The sequence below is a fragment of the Hyperoodon ampullatus genome, assembly GCF_949752795.1.
Source record: "Hyperoodon ampullatus genome assembly, chromosome: 20".
NCBI classification, from domain to species: domain Eukaryota; kingdom Metazoa; phylum Chordata; class Mammalia; order Artiodactyla; family Ziphiidae; genus Hyperoodon; species Hyperoodon ampullatus.
This window is the reverse complement of record NC_136933.1, coordinates 20,997,901-21,015,226: the sequence shown is the minus strand read 5'-3', so window position 1 is coordinate 21,015,226 and position 17,326 is coordinate 20,997,901.

The window sequence follows — 17,326 nt, the reverse complement described above, 5'->3', positions numbered from 1 at the left end:
AAGCAGAGACTGATAAGCTAGTCTCCCACCTAAGAGAGAGCACTCAAGGGGTTCCTTCCACCATGAAAGGGATATCAGAAAATACTGACAAACGCCAGTAAGATGACAAAACGCTTTTGTCTTTTCTTTAGGCTCTGTATACGGGGAATATTATAGTTTTATGATAATTCAAAGCTCCAGTCTGTGTTTGGGACTGGGAGGATAATATGTTGGTTATGAAATGTGAATTTATACTACCTCCATGGTAAGGAAATTCTTATACTGAGAAAATAACAGACAAATGTCCCTGGATCAGTGATACCCTTGGGGAATATGGCTCACCAGCGAAGAGAAAATCTCTCTGGGGGCACCATTCCTCCACAAAGGCTGCAAAAATGATTTTCATAGGACTAGATGTGGGCCACACACGAGAAAGCCAACATGAGGTTTTGTTAGTCCCTAGTGTAATAGACTTTTATGAATATTTTCCAAAGCCTGGGAGCATACTGAAAGCTGCTAACTCATTTTATTAGGAAAATACAAAAGTAACACTAAATCTAAGATGTTTTCCCCATTAAAAACATACACACATTGTCCAAATTATTTTTAACGTTTTGTTTGTTGCTCTATCTCTTGCCCCCAACTAAAAATAATGCACTCTGTAAATTTCATAGATAGATCTATCAGTAAATGTTAAAATAATGCATCACAATCAATTAAGGTTTATATCAAAGATGTAATTACGTTTTAACACAAGGATGTACATAACTATATTGAAAGATTGTTAGAAGTGACCATATTGTAAAGTCAAATAGTTTAAGCCTCAGCTAAACTATGTATATCTATTTTACTCCTTTCCATGTAATAAATATTATACAACGGACTAAAAGGGATCTTCCTTAATTTAATAGAGTGGTGACCTGAAAACAATAGCCAGCATTATATTCAAGGATAATTTCTAGATACCTTTCTTTACAAACTCAGCCATGCAAAAAGAATGCAAACCTTCATAATTGTCATGATGGAATTGATGTTTTACTAAAACAAGTTAAAGAAGAAATGAGTTTTAAAAATAAGACAAATGTGTTATTATTTTTAAGCAATATATATATACACAGCTATAGAACTTAAACTATCAGTTAAACAATACACAGAATTAATGATTAAAAAAAGAGATTACAAGATAAATATACACAACTCAGAAACTTTCTTCTCCAACTGTATTTTTTCCTCCCTACCAGATTTTTGCTTTTGTTGCTTGTACTTATGGTGCCATGTCCAAAATATCATTGCCAAAACCAATATCAAGAAGATTTTCCCTATATTTTCTTCTAGCAGTTTTATGGCTTAGAGTCTTTTATTTAAGTCTTTAATCTATTTCAAGTTAATTTTTGCTAGTAGTGTAAGATAGGGGTCCAGTTTCATTCTTTTACATGTGACTATCCAGTTTTCTCAACACCATTCATTGAAGGGACTGTCCTTTCCCTATCGAGTAGTCTTGGCTCCCTTGTCAAATATCAGTTGACCATATAGGAATGAGTTTATTTCTGGGCTCTCTATTCTTTCCTTTGGTTTATGTGTCTGATTTTATGCCTGTACCATACTGTTTTGATTACCTTTGTAATATAGTTTGAAATCAGAAAGTGTGATACCTTCAGCTTTGTTCTTTCTCAAGATTCCTTTGGCTCTCTGGGGTCTCTTGTGGTTCTATATGAATTTTAGAATTTTTTTCTATTTCTGTAAAAAATGCCATTGGAATCTTGATAGGGATTGCATTAATTTTGTAAATGGTTTTGGGCAGTATTACATTTTAATAATATTAATTCTTCTGACCCATGAATATGTAATATCTTTCCACTTGTTTATGTCTTCTTCAATTTCTTTAATCAATGTCTTATAGATTTCAGTATACAGACCTTTCACCCTTTGGTTAAATTTGTCTATGTGTTTTATTGTTTTTGATGCTACTGTAAATGGGATTTTTAGAAAAAATTTCCTTTTCAGATACTTCATTGTTAGTGTATAGAAATGCAATTGACTTTTGTATGTTGACTTCATGTTCTGCAATGTTGCTGAATATGTTGATTTAGTTCTAAGAGTATTTTGGTGGAGTTTTTAGGGTTTTCTATATATAAGGTCATGTCATCTTCAAATAGACAATTTTACTTTTTCTTTTACAATCTGGATGCCTTTTATTTCTTTTTCTTGCCTGAATGCTCTGTCTAGGACTTCCAGTGCTATTTTTAAAAGGAGTGGTGAGAGGAGGAACACTTGTCTTGTTCCCAATCTTAGAGAAAAAGCCTTCAACCTTTCACTGCTGAGTATGATGTTAGCTGTGGGATATGTGTCATATATGGCCTTTATCATGCTGAGGCATATTCCTTCTTCAACCAATTTGTTGAGAATTTTTATCATAAAAAGATTTTGAATTTTGTCAAATGCTTTTTCTGTATCTGTTGAGATGATCAACATCCCAATAAGACTCTTTGTACGTATAGACAAGATTATTCTGCCATGTAAATGCAGAGACAGACAAAGGAACCAGAATAGCTAAAGCAATTTTGAAGAAGAAAAAGTGGGAAAAATCAGTATACCCTGTATCAGGGCTTTTTATATAGCCACAGTAATCAAGACTGTTTGGTATTTGTAAAGGAGTAGGTATATAGATCAATGGAGAGATTCAAGAACCCAGATATAAGCATGCAGATATATTCCAGTGATTTTTTTTAAATTGTGGTAAAATACATGTAACATAAAATTCACTATTTTAATCATTTGAAAGTGTACACTTCTGTGGAATTTGACACATTCACAATGTTGTGCAACCATCACCACTATGTAGTTCCAGAATGTTTTTATCACCCCAATAGGAAACTCCACACTCGTTAAGAAGTTACTCCCCATTCTTCATTACCCCCAGCCTCTGGCAACACTAATCTGTTTGCTTTCTCTTTGAATTTCCCTATTCTGGATACTTCATAGAAATGGGTCCTAACGCCAGACTTTATGTGTCTGGCTTCTTTCATTTAGCATGTTTTCAAGGTTCATCCATGTTGTAGCATTTATCAGAACTTCACTCCTTGTAATTGCTGAATAATACTCCATTGTGTAAATATGATTACATGTCATTTATTAATTCATACATGGAGGAACATTTAGGAAGTTCCCATTTTTTGGCTATTTTGACTTATACTGCAAAGAACATTCATGTATGAATTTTTGTGTCAACACAAAAATTTATATGCTGAGGAGTGGAAGTGTTGGGTCACATGGTATTGTATGTTGAACTTAATGAAGAAACATCAAACTATTTTCCACAGCACATGCACCATTTTCTATTCCCACCAGAAAACACCTACTTTTCCACATTCTTACCAATACTTGTTATTTTACATTTTTAAATTTTTAATTTTAGCCATCTTAGTGAGTATGAGGTAGTATCTCCTTGTGCTTTTGAATTGCATTTCCCTAATGAGTACCATTTAACATCTTTCACATGCTTGTTGACCATTTGTATATTTCCTTTGGAGAAATGTCTATTCAAATCCTATTCCTATTTTAAAACTAGATTATTTTTTGTTGTTGATAATTGTAAGAGTTCTTTATAAATTCTGGGTACTAGACTCTTATCAGATATATGATTTGCAAATATTTCTCTCCCATTCTCTGGAGTGCTTTTTCACTTTCTTTACAGTATCCTTTGATGCACAAAGGTTTTTACTTTAAAATTCAAGTTATCTATTTTTCCTTTTGTTTCTTGTCCTTTCAGTGTCATAGCTAAGAAACTATTGTCATATACAACGTCAGGAAGATATATCTTCAAGTTTTCTAAGTTTCACAGATTTTTATTATTTTTAATGTTACTATAAATAGAATTGTGTTCTTAATTTCCTTTTTAGATTGTTAACTGCTAGTTTATAGAAATACAAATAAATTTTACATGTTATTAATACTAAATTTTTAAAATTAATTTATTTATAAGTGCAAATACTTTATGTGGATTATTTAGGATTTCCTTTATATAAGATCATATCATGTAAGAATACAGATAGTGTTACTTACTTATTTCCAACTTAGATGTCTTTCATTTCTTTTTCTTGTCTAATTGATCTGGCTAAAATGTCCAGGACAATGTTGAACAGAAGTGATGAAAGAGGGCATCTTTGCTTTTTTCCTGATGTTAGGGGGAAAGCAGCCTGTCTTTCTCCATCGAGTATAATCTAGCTGTAAATATTTCATAAATATTCTTTATTATGTTAAGGAAGTCTCTTTCTATTTCTAGATTTCTGAGTATTTTTATCATGAAAGGTGTATTTTGCCCAATTTATTTTCCTGCATTTGAGATTATCATGTAAGTTTTTTCACCTTCATTCTGTTAATGTGGCATATTACATTAATTGATTTCTGTATGTTGTACCAACATTGCTTTTCTGTAATAAATCAACTTGGTCATGGTATATTCTTGGTTATCTGCTTTTCTTGGTTAAATACATCTAGTAAAGTATCTTCTTCTATAAATAATTATGCTAATACTTATGAAAATGCAAATGAATAAGGAAATATCGTTTGATTGTTTATTCAATTAAGATGTTTTCTTTGGAGAGAAAACTTTTGGACCTCAAAAGGAAACCCCCTTATTATACATTTGTACTCCAGAGAAGGGCCTTACATTTTTTTAAACTTAAAATTAGAAACGGTAAATTCAGTAAGCCTAAACTTTCAACTCTAATGGGTAACATTTAGCATTTTATAAAACAAATATGTTTAACAGTGCTATATTATGTATATATTATACAATTGGAGCTGCAACTACATAAACAACAAGGCAGACAAATACAAAAGCCACATTAAATCTTCTTTCACACCTGTGCACTTCTAAACCTAGAGGCTATATTGGGAGCTTCTGAATTAACAACGCATTAAAACTCTGCTCAGTAAAGTATAATTTTCACCTCAGAACAGATGTTTTTAAACATTATGAAAAGCTGTGTTACCACCATTGGTAAGATATTATGGGATCCTTCATCAAATATATATCAGGTAGTGTTATCAACAGGGAAGAGCTCTGATCTCAGCAGTGAAAACTTTTAGGAAAGTGAGGTCGTTTTTTATGATTTTTAGAAAATAATTATGTGTCACTTTCAACCACAGTATAATTCTTCCAAAATTGTATTCTCGCTCAATAAATATATTAAATGAATGGAGTAACTGACTACATTCTGAGTGTTAAGAATTAGTTTTCCATTTCATAAATAGACGAGAAGAAATTGAAGTTATATCACATCAGATTTAGATATTAATATACAAATGAATGAATATAATCCCTGGCTTGAAAAAATAACCATTAAACCAATGACAGTTAATTATACAAAATTATTTGTATTACAAATGTTCACTAACAAGCACTTGAAATATTTGTTTTTTTCTTAATGACTACTGTATTTCACATCCAATGAGCATAAAATGTAGCATCTGTTTTTTGACTATGTACATTCACTGCAGGGAAATAGGAAATAGAAACAGTTCTACTCCTAAAAACTTCAAGCCAAAATACATTTGTCATTTACTTATTTAACTATTCTTATATTCAAAACTCATTTTATGAACTATTGCTGTATTTTTCCCAGAATAGAAATGAATAACTTTATGGATTAAAACTCTGTATGTATTCCAACACAGTTTTTGTACATTTTTTTCAAAAGAGGAATTGTGTTTTACTTTTTAAAAATAAAAAATGGTAAAAGGGTTTAGATGTATTATAACAACATTAAAATAAAAGATCATATAACACAATACTGAGAGAAAGACATGGGTAAAATATAAGGGAAATAAAGGAGAGTTGTTTTTTGTTTTTTGGGTTTTTTTTTAACCAAGGAAATTAGAGAAATCCTGAAACAATGGCAAGCCAGGAAGGTGTGGGAAGTATCTTTTCTCCATAGGACTGAATTCCTTGTAAAAACTGAAAGAAGTTCTCTTTCAGCTTGTGACTCAGTTTAAAAGTGAAGTAGTGAAGTGTGACTATGAACATTGTAAGGTACATATTACTGTCTTTTTTTGTAATGAGAAAGGAATGGATAAGATGACTTATTCCTCAAACCCTTCCTGGTATTTGTCACCTTGGTGTCATTTGAAAATGTCAAAATATTTTAACTGTACTGATTACTATGATTGCATGGAGAAAAAATAATTTTCCATCAAATGTCTTCATAGTGGATGACGATGTCATATGGGTCCTGAACAGCCTTTCTGAATGAGATCTCAATATATTTCTACCTCACAGAATATGTCTTGAAAATAATAAGGCATCTACCTGCTCTTTAGCAAATTTATTTTAATAAAGACCAAAACGAGCAGAGCAAGCCATCTGTGTTCTTCCTGCAGGTAATAAAAAAGGCATTTGTTGATGATGACATATTTCTCAGAGTGTACCAAGTACTTTATTTTATGATGGAATTTATACAGCTTACTCTAAATGAAATAATGCAAGATGTTTATTAATTCAGCATCTGCTCCCACATTCTCTTAGCCACTTGAAGAGTGACTCATATTTTTTTTTAAATAATTCACTTGATTGTTTCAGCTCACAGTTACACAGATAGGTCTGTTTTCTTTTAGCATGCTGTTCACTCTCAATCCAACAAATGCTATAAAAGAGAAATGTAGACTTTATGAATGAAGGGAAAGAGAAAAGTATAGTAATAAAAAGTATTTATAAACAAGTTCTTCATTTATGTTATTAATATATTTATTAATATTCCACCTTGTTTGAAAGGCTTTGATGTGGCTGCCTTGCGTTATATTTTTGTGGCTGCCTTGCAACCAAGAGTGGAATAAAAAAAATGTTCACAGTCACTGATATTATTGTTGTTATTGTCAGGCTCACTCAACCTCAAATGCTTTACCTATACTTGTGTACTACAGAATTAGGTAGTGGCAAGTATGACAAGTCTTTACTTCAGAATATCTCCTCCACTGACCTGTCACCAGGCTGAATTCTGATGAACACACCTCTGTTAAATGCAGTCTCAACATTTTTGCTACATGCATCTGTACATACATATTTTGGTAAAACTTCAGGAAAGTCACTTCTATTTCCTTTAATCATATTGAGTATACTGAATCTAGGACTGTGGGAGAATAAATGATTTAATCAACTGCAATTTACAGGAGTTGGAAAGATGTTTAGTAGCCCACTTAAAAAAATCAAACAAAAACAAAACAAGACAATAAACACCTCATTTGAGAGTATATTATGTAATTCATAAGTTGGAATGATGCTCAGCTAACACACACATCTAACCATACCAGTCTATGGGCCATCTCAGTGCAGTCTCAGCGCTCTTGTTGCACCAGTTGTTTGGTAAAATTTTGGATAGCATCTTGGCTTAAAATGGTTTCACACCCTGAGAAAAATATAAACCTTAACAAATTGACCAAATCCTATTTTATGCTGTACTCTGTATAACCCCAAACATCCATTTTTCCTTTTTCATTTATGTAGACTTTTCCATATTAATGGGAATTGTTATATCCTTAAATATTTTAGCTAGAACATGATGTTACCAAGAAAGAATATACGGACTTGGTGTTTGAATGGAAAGAGAGATGCAGAGAATTGACATTTCCAATACAGTATTAGAAGACAGTTAACTTGGAGCAAATTGAGATAAAATATTTGAATTTTTTTGAGATTCAGGTAATGGTAAGGCTAGTTTCTGTTACTAATTAATTAATCTAGTGAATTACACTCACATACACATGAAATATTCTTATTTATTCATAGTCATGAATATTCATTCATATTCATATTCATAGTCATGACTATGGGTTTTATTTAATCAGAAAGCACTATAAGATTTTTATTGAATAAAACTTAAAAGCTAATTTTAACACTGTAGTATGTGTAGGAAAGATACAAAATGACAAACCTACCATCTTTATAGCACCTCAGGGTGGGTCTGGATCAGAGCAAGCCAAAACTTAAAGTCAGTTTTGAGGAAGTTCCTTAATTCTCTAAGACCAAGGGAATCTTTTGCTATTTACAATTTGCTTTGCTAGTTTTCAAAGGTCCCTAATATGAGATCCCTTGAATAAGCCAAGCTTATTCAACTGCTTGAGAAGAATTCATTAAAACAAGATGACAGGAGTTTTCAGTGGCCCTTACAGCTAATCTAAAATATGAAACCAAAGGAAATAAAGATAACTTTGGGGTGATAAAGCAAGTTCATCCAAACTCATAGGCTATGTGCTTGTGTTACTCCATTTCATTTCAGTAATGGGGAATAAAGCCTTGGGGAAAATACACAAGGCTAATGCATATGTTTCCTTTTCCTAGATCAGGTCTATACTCCCTAAACTCCTCCACCAAAAGCAAGTTCAACTTAAACTTGAAAAATCTATTATTTTACTTTCAGGACAAAATCACTATTATTCCCAGTCAAACTCATTAATTTTCCAAGCAAGAAACCATCAGAATTGTAATCTAAGCTCTCAATTCAAAACATCTTTCTGAAACAAATGAACCTACACTCCTTCAGGGTTAATGGAGGGTTAATTCTAGGAAATTCTGTCCCAGTTTCCTGAGAAGTTCTTTACAGCTGCAACACACTTTGTGCTTTCAATATGTATTAGGGAGAAAAAAAAAAGCAAGAAAATATAAAGAAAGAAAGAAGAAATACATGTTTTGGGGCCATTTTTGTCTGTCTATATATATTTGGCAATTTTGAAAGCAGAAAGAAACATCTTTTATACATTTCAATACTGACCCATGCAATGAAAGGCTGTTATTAGTGACAAGTTAAAACTGAATAAAACCTATAATTATTTTAGCAGTATGATAATGTCTACTGCTTCTCTAAACTAATAATCTTAAGTAACAACAAAAGCTGCTATTTTAAGTTGCCCACTGTTTCTCATACTGGGGGGAAAATGTTTAGATTCCCTAACATTTTGAAAGTGCTGATTTCACTTCTCATTGAGATGATAATCTAATACCGTTGACTTTAATTCATTTCTTTCAGTTCTCATGCTTTAAATTTAGCAACTGAGAGGTTTTTTTTTTTCAAAAACACATATTAAAAATCTGTAGAGGTTAAAAAAAAAAAAAAAACCCTAACCTGCAGTAGTTCTGTTATATCTGTCAAGGGACAGGAGAAGCAGTCCATCATATTTCTAATTAAAATGCTCCAATAGAAAGCACCTTGCTTTATGAGGTCCATTGGTAAGAGTGGGGTTGACACTAATGTGTGTTTACTGAGATAAATTACTATCTAACAAATCTAACTAGGAGTGCACAGGTTCGCTATCAGGATAATTATGTTCTGGAAGTATTAATGACTATTTTTCATGATCATTAATGGAAATTACTTTTTAATTGTTTTCATAGCATAATCACCCCATTACCTATTCTAGAAGTTATCTATTTACTATACTTCTGCTTCTATATTTCTGATGGTTATTTAAGAATGTGGTTGTAGTAATCTACTACTAGACAAGTTTTAAATTTTCCATCATGTTTTACTGGAGTCAATAAGGTAAAACAAGCTTTTTTTCATGTTCAGTAATGGTCTTTTCTACATAAATAATGGTTAATAATGCTATTTTATGGAATAGGTAAAGGAACCCTTAGAACATTTTCAAATTAATTAGTCATTCCCTAAATATAATGGATGAATAATACATTTGGTGCTTCTTAATTTCAGAATGCATAATTTTTACATAGTAGGTCTATTTCAGGGCTATATGTTCTGTTTTGCTCATTATTTGTCTCATTTGGCATAGCCTTACACTGTCTTTTTATGAGGGCTTTATGACATATTTTATCATGTGGTATCATGTCTCCCTCATTGCTTTTTGTTTTTCAAATATATGTCTAGTTATTCTTGCATGTTTGTTCCTGTGGATCAACTTTAGAACCATTTTGTTGTATTTTTTATAAGCACCCATAAGGTATGTTTGGGGGATTGTATATTATTCATATGTTAATTTGAGACAGATGGAAGGTCTCACAATTTTCATTATTCACTTCAGGAAAATGTTATTTTTAAGCCACTTTATCAAGGTATGATTGATACACAAAAAGCTGTACATATTTAATGTATGCCATAAACATTTCCCTCACCTTCAGAAGTTTTCTCCTGCCCTCTTTATCTATTCTTTCTGGGGTTTTCTTTTTGTATTAAGAACACAACATAAGTACAAGTCTCTTAGCAATACAGTATTGCCATACAATATGGTATTGTTAACTAGAGACACTATGCTGTACAGGAGATCTCTAGGACTTCTTCATATTGCAGAGCTGAAACTTAGTACCCTTTGAGTAATGACTCCCTGTTTCCTTCTCCCCCCCGACCTTGTCAACCACCATCCTATCTTCTGTTTCTATGAGTTTAACTATTTTAGATATGCTCACCTAAGTGGTATCACATACTATTTGTCCTTCTGTGTCTGGCTTATCTCACTTGGCATGATGTATTCCAGGTTCACCCGTGTCGTCACAGATGTCTATATTTCCTTCTTTTTTAAGGGTTAATGATATTCTGTTTTACCCCAAGAGACAACTACATTGTATAAGAATACATACTGAAATTATCATTAATATTCATTTATTCATTACAACATCATTACAAAACTATTTATTATGATGTACAGTTCTGAATGAAGCTGGTCAAGGGATCTTTATAACTGAGTGACTGGTAAGATTTCTGTCATATTTTGAAAGGCACCAAAGGGCCTTTCAAAGGGCAAGGCCTCAAGACAATTTTATATTAAAGTGAAATTCCAGTGTCTCTATTTTTTTTAAATGGCCTTATACTGAGTTATAATTAGCAAACAATAAGCCACACGTATTTAAACTGTATAATTTGATAAGTCTGAATATATTTATATACCAGTGAAACAACCACCACAAACAAGATAGTGAACTTATAACTATTTATTTTATGTATTTGCTTTCAAAGAAAATTATAGCTATGCTTTCTAAAAATTCATTATTTTTCTTAAATGTTTGAGTTTTATGGTTCTTTTCAGTTTGAAATTAGGTAATTTTTCAAAAATGACAGTGTATACAGATTTATTAAGGCAACTTACCACCACCATTACAGCAGCAACACAACAAAAAACCCAGCAGGCCTTTTAAAATAGATACTCTGCTTACTGAAACAAAACATGGGTATCTTTACAATATTGGTTACTACAGAATGGTTTTTGAAATTTAATACAATCTTATTGCTGTAATGATCTCCACTGACATTTCTTGGTGCTTACTTAAAATCAGAAGTATTTTGCTTCTCAGAATTCTCATCTACTCTGTTCTGTGCCCCAAGGTTTTCCCTCTTATGTCTTCTAATTTATACTCATTTCTATTTGGGGGATAATTTTGATATAAAAATATATCCAAAGTGTTAGATTAGAACATAAATGTCCCTGGTAGTTCTGTAAATAGAAGTCTGGGCAAAAAAGAATTTCTAATAAGGAAAAAATTCTCCTTATAATATAATACTAATTTATTGAGTGCTTAAACTTAATTTTCCCTATTAAGAAAAAGTTAGAGAAATTGAAATACAGCCTGTAAGAATAGGGCTTTCAATGAAAAATGAAAGCAATTAAAATAACTCAGAGGTCAATCATTTTCTTTGTAGATTAAGATTCATTAGTATCAATGCATATTTTTTTCTTTTTAAAATATTGTATTCATGTAATAAATTTCTATGTTGATATTAAGCAAACCATGGAAGGAAATATGACTATTTGCCTAGCCCATGACTTTGAAAGTTATTCATACAAGGATTTTATATAAAAAGAATATCATACCCTTTCATATTTTTTTGAAAAAATATAGTTATGATCTAGAGTATAATAAATGCTTACTGTAATAAATAATATAAAATTGTTCAAGAATGTTAAAAAACTAGGAGAGGGCAATAGGAGCAAATTTTATTTGACAATAAGATATAACTAGTTTGCTAATCTATTCCAAATAACTATAACAGTGTTAGGCCATAGCATACACTTAATACATTTTATTTTATTTTATTTTATTTTTTAAATTAAATTAAATTTTTATTTTTATTTTTTTGATGTGGACCATTTTTAAAGTCGCTATTGAATTTGTTACAATATTGCTTCTCTTTTTTATGTTTTGGTTTTTTGGCCACCAGGCACGTGGGATCTTAGCTCTCCAAACAGGGTTTGAACCCGTACCCCCTGCATTGGAAGGCAAAGTCTTAACCACTGGACCACCAGGGAAGTTCCTTAATACATTTTAAATGTATTTTTTTAATGAGTTTAAAAGCTTTTAAATGAGTGAAAAATTAAAAGGAAAGAAATATTTTACACTAGTTCCCCCTAAGGCTATTTTAAATAATTACATATATTTTTCAATTTATGTTTTTAAATATATAATGACCATTTCTAAGAGAAGGAAAGTTGTATTAGCAGGAAGATAAAGAGAACAGTAATGATTTGTTGTAATTGTTCAAATATATTAATTATAGATGAATAGATATCTAAATATCAAAATAAGAAAACAACATGTGGAAGGCGGAAACTGTATTTCAATTACACCATATGTTCATTTCTAGAATAATATAATTTAAATCCTCTTCCTTCCCCAAACACACACTTTTTCCCTTGAAAACACTGTGCTCATTTGCTTCCTGTTTTTCTCTCTCATTTAAGTTTCTGTATGCTTTTAGTCCTCTCCTTTTTATTCTTTTTTTTTTTTTTTTTTTTTTTTTTAAATTCTTTTTTTTTTTTATTAGTTTCTGCTTTATAACAAAGTGAATCAGTCATACATATACATCTGTTCCCACATCCCCTCCCTCATGCATCTCCCTCCCTCCCACCCTCCCCATCCCACCCCTCCAGGCGGTCACAAAGCACCGAGCTGATCTCCCTGTGCTCTGCGGCTGCTTCCCACTATCTATCTACCTTACGTTTGGTAGTGTATATATGTCCATGCCTCTCTTTCCCTTTTCCTTTTTATTCTTAAAGCTGTTTTTATACTCAATGAGTTCTAATCATGGCAGTATTCCCCACAATGCATCGATTGAGTTTCAAACTCATTTTCCTCTTCTCTGACCTTCCTTTTACCCCTGCCTCTGCTGCGTAATCTGGCAATTTTCCAGGTAGCTACTGTCTCTCACTTAGTCTCCAGAGACAGATACAAGAGGAGTGGCTCAAAATTGCCCCAGAAGTGATATTGAGGAATAAGCCAGTTAGTGATTAATTCAGGATGTCTCTTTCCTATATCAATTGCAGGAGGGACACAGTTTGGTGCAAAACTTCATCTATGGTAGATTTGGAAAGTATATTTATTGAGACCTCTTTCCTTGACATTTGGTCCTTCTTATGTTGTTTTATTCAATCCATAGATCTACATTTGGTCCTTCTTATGATGTTTTATTCAATCCATAGATCTACCTCAAAATATTGAGGATCTTATGTGTTATTCAAGGCCACACAGGATTAGTAAATGATAGCTGTCAAAACCCAAAATCTTTTCATCAAACATTCTGCTTCTTACAGAAGATTATATAATTTTAAGATTTTTATAATTAATATATTGCTTTTCTAGGCCTCTATCATGTTCATTTTACTATTTTAGATGGTAATAATCTTATAAAAATATACAAGGTAAGTCTATCCTCAAGTAGAAGTTAATTGAAATTGCTGATTTTTTTTCTGGAATTTAGAATTTCCCACAATAATAAAGTATATTTTCTCAAAATATTTTTGGGAAATTTCTAATACTAGAATTTAAATCATTTATCTAGTAATCAGATAAATTAAAGTACAATATAGTGGTTAGAAGTTTGGGGGTATTGTTAAATCACACAAACATGAATTTAAAAACTGTTTTTTCACTTGTGTTACCACAGGCAAATCATTTAATTACTACATGCTTCAGTTTATTACTCTGCAACTCCAGGCCAGACTAGCAGCAGTGAAAATAAATGAACAGAGATTTAAGGTCCTCTCTGAGCAATAAAATTTGCAGTTTGACTCCAAGCAAGTTGATTGCTTCCTAAAACAAAACATCAAGACATTTTGGTGGATAAAACAGAATCTAGATTCTCCACAATATAATATTTGTGACATCCAGGATAAAATTTAAAAAAGATTTGACATATAAGGAACCATGAATATGCTACTCTAAGATAATAGAAAGTTAATAGAAGCAAATCCCAAGATAATCCAAATGTTGGAATTAGCAGACAAAGGAGTTAAAGCAACTATTATTGCTATGTTTTGTGATATAAAGGAAAATATGATCACAATAAAGGAGATCATAGAAAATCTCAGGAGAGAAATAGAAAAATTTAAAAAGAACCATATGGAAAATTTTAGCACTGAAAAATATGACACCTGAAATTAAATTTTCACTAGATGAAGTAAAGAAAGAAATGGAGATGACAGAGGAATGTATCAGTACATATTAAGATGGTTCAATAGAGATTATCTGATGTGGAGAAAAAAGAGAGAAAAACTTTAAAAAGTAATGGACAGAGGCTCAGAAACCCATGGGACAATATCAGAAAAGTCTAACATACGTATAATTGAATTCCCAAATGGAGGGAGAAAGAGACAGACATAACGTGAAAACATGATAGCCACATAATCCCTCAAATTTTTGAAAGTTGTGTATTTATGTTTCAAAAATCTTAGCAAACTCCAAACAGTATAAAGAAATCTATGCACATGCACAGAATAGTCAAGCTTATCAAAACCAAACTTAAATAGGAAATCTTAAAATATATGTATATGAAATGTTTTAATGTGTAAATAAAACGTACAAGATACAGAGAAAAAGTCATTAAGCATGCTGTTGACTTGTCACTAGGAAGCCACAAGACAGTAGGATAAAATGTGTCCAATACCTGCACTCTGAAAACTATAATACAGAGGGAGACCCTGGGAAGATGGCGGAAGAGTAAGACGCAGAGATCACCTTCCTCCCCACAGATACATCAGAAATTCATCTACACGTGGAACAACTCCTACAGAACACCTACTGAACGCTGACAGAAGACCTCAGACCCCCCAAAAGGCAAGAAACTCCCCACATACCTAGATAGGGCAAAAGAAAAAAGAATAAACAGAGACAAAAGGATAGGGACGGGACCTGCACCAGTGGGAGGGAGCCGTGAAGGAGGAAAGGTTTCCACACACTACAAGCCCCTTCGCGGGCGGAGACTGCAGGTGGCGGAGGGGGAAAGCTTCGGAGTAGCGGAGGAGAGCACAGCAACAGGGGTGTGGAGGGCAAAGCGGAGAGATTCCGGCACAGAGGATCGGTGCCCTCAGGCACACACCAGCCCGAGAGGCTTGTCTGCTTGGCCGCCGGGGCGGGCGGGGCTGGGAGCTGAGGCTCGGGTATCGGCTTTCAGTCGGAGCGCAGGGAGAGGACTGGGGCTGGCGGCAGGAAGAGAGCCTGCAGGGGTTAGTGCACCACGGCTAGCCCGGAGGGAGTCCGGGGAAAGGGTCTGGAGCTGCTGAAGAGGCAAGAGGCTTTTTCTTCCCTTTTGTTTCCTGGTGCGCGAGGAAAGGGCATTAAGAGGGCTGCTTTGGGAAGCGCCGGAGACGGGCGCGAGCCGCGGCTAAAGGCGCGGACCCCGGAGACGGGCGTGGGACGCTGGGGCTGCTGCTGCTGCTGCCGCCGCCGCGGGGCCTGTGTGCGAGCGCGGGTCACTGTCCGCCCCGCCTTCCGGGGGGCCTGTGCACCCCGCCACTGCCGGGGTCCCGGAACCCGGGGACGGCTTTCCCGGGAAAGTGCACGGAGCGCCTCGGTCTGGTGCAACGTCACGCCGGCCTCTGCCGCCGCAGGCCCGCCCCACACTGTGCGCCCCTCCCTCCCCTCTGCCTGAGTGAGCCAGAGCACCCACATCAGTGGCTCCTTTAAACCCGTCCTGTCTGAGCGAAGAACGGACGCCCTCCAGCGACCTACGCGCAGAGGCGGGGCCGGTCCAAGGCTGAGACCCGGGAGCTGTGAGAGCAGATAAGAGACAGGGAAATCTCTCTGTGCAGCCTCGGAGGCAGCGGATCAAAGCTCCACGGTCCACTTGATGTGCCCTGCATCTGTGGAGTGCATGAATGGACAGCGAATCATCCCAAATTGAGGAAGTGGACTTTGAGGACAAGATTTAAGACTTCCCCCCCCTTTTCCTCTTTTTACAACGAAGTAACCCAAATTGAGGAGGTGGACTTAGCACGATTTTTGATTTTTCCCCCTGCTCTCTTTTTGTGAATGTGTATGTGTATTCTTCTGTGTAAGATTCTCTCTGTATAGCTTTGCTTCCACCATATGTCCCAGGGTTCTATCGGTCCGTTTTTTTTTTCAATAATTACTTTTAAATTTTAATAACGCTACTATATTTCATACTTTATTCTATTTTACTTTACCTGCTCTTTCTTTTTTTCCTACCTTCCCTTCCTCCCTCCCTCCCTCCGCCCCTCCTTTCCTTCTTTCTCTCTTTCTTTCCTTCCTCCCTCCCTCCTGTCTTTCTTTCCTTCCTCCCTCCCTCCCACCCCTCTTCCTTTCACTTTTTCTTTCCTTCCTCCCTCCCTCCCTCCTGTCTTTCTTTCTTTCTTTCTTTCCTTCCTCCCTCCCTCCCTCGCTTCTTCCATTCACTCTTCCTTTTTCTTTCATTCCTCCCTCTCTCCCTCCTTTCTTTCTTTCCATCCTTCCTCCCTCCCTCCATCCTTTCTTCCTTTCTTCCTTCCTTTCTTTCCTTCTTCCTTTCTTTCTCTCTCTCTCTCTTTCTTCTACTAATTCTTTCTTTCTACTTTTTCTTCCTTTTATTCTGAGCCAGGTAGATGCAAGGCTCTTGGTGCTGCAGCCAGGAGTCAGTGCTGTGCCTCTGAAGTGGGAGAGCCAACTTCAGGACACGGGTCCACAAGAGACCTCCCAGCTCCACATAATATCAAGCAGCGAAAATCTCCCAGAGATCTCCATCTCAACACCAGCACCCAGCTTCAGTCAACGACCAGCAAACTACAGTGCTGGTCACCCTATGCCAAGCAACTAGCAAGGCAGGAACACAACCCCACCCATTAACAGAGAGGCTGCCTAAAAACATAATAAGGCCACAGGCACCCCAAAACACACCACCAGACGTGGACCTGTCCACCAGAAAGACAAGATCGAGCCTCAACCACCAGAACACAGGCTCTACTCCCCCCCACCAGGAAGCCTACACAACCTACTGAAACAACCTTGGCCACTGGGGACAGACACCAAAAACAACAGGAACTACGAATCTGCAGCCTGCAAAAAGGAGACCCCAAACACAGTAACATAAGCAAAATGAGAAGACAGAAAAACACACAGCACGTGAAGGAGCAAGATAAA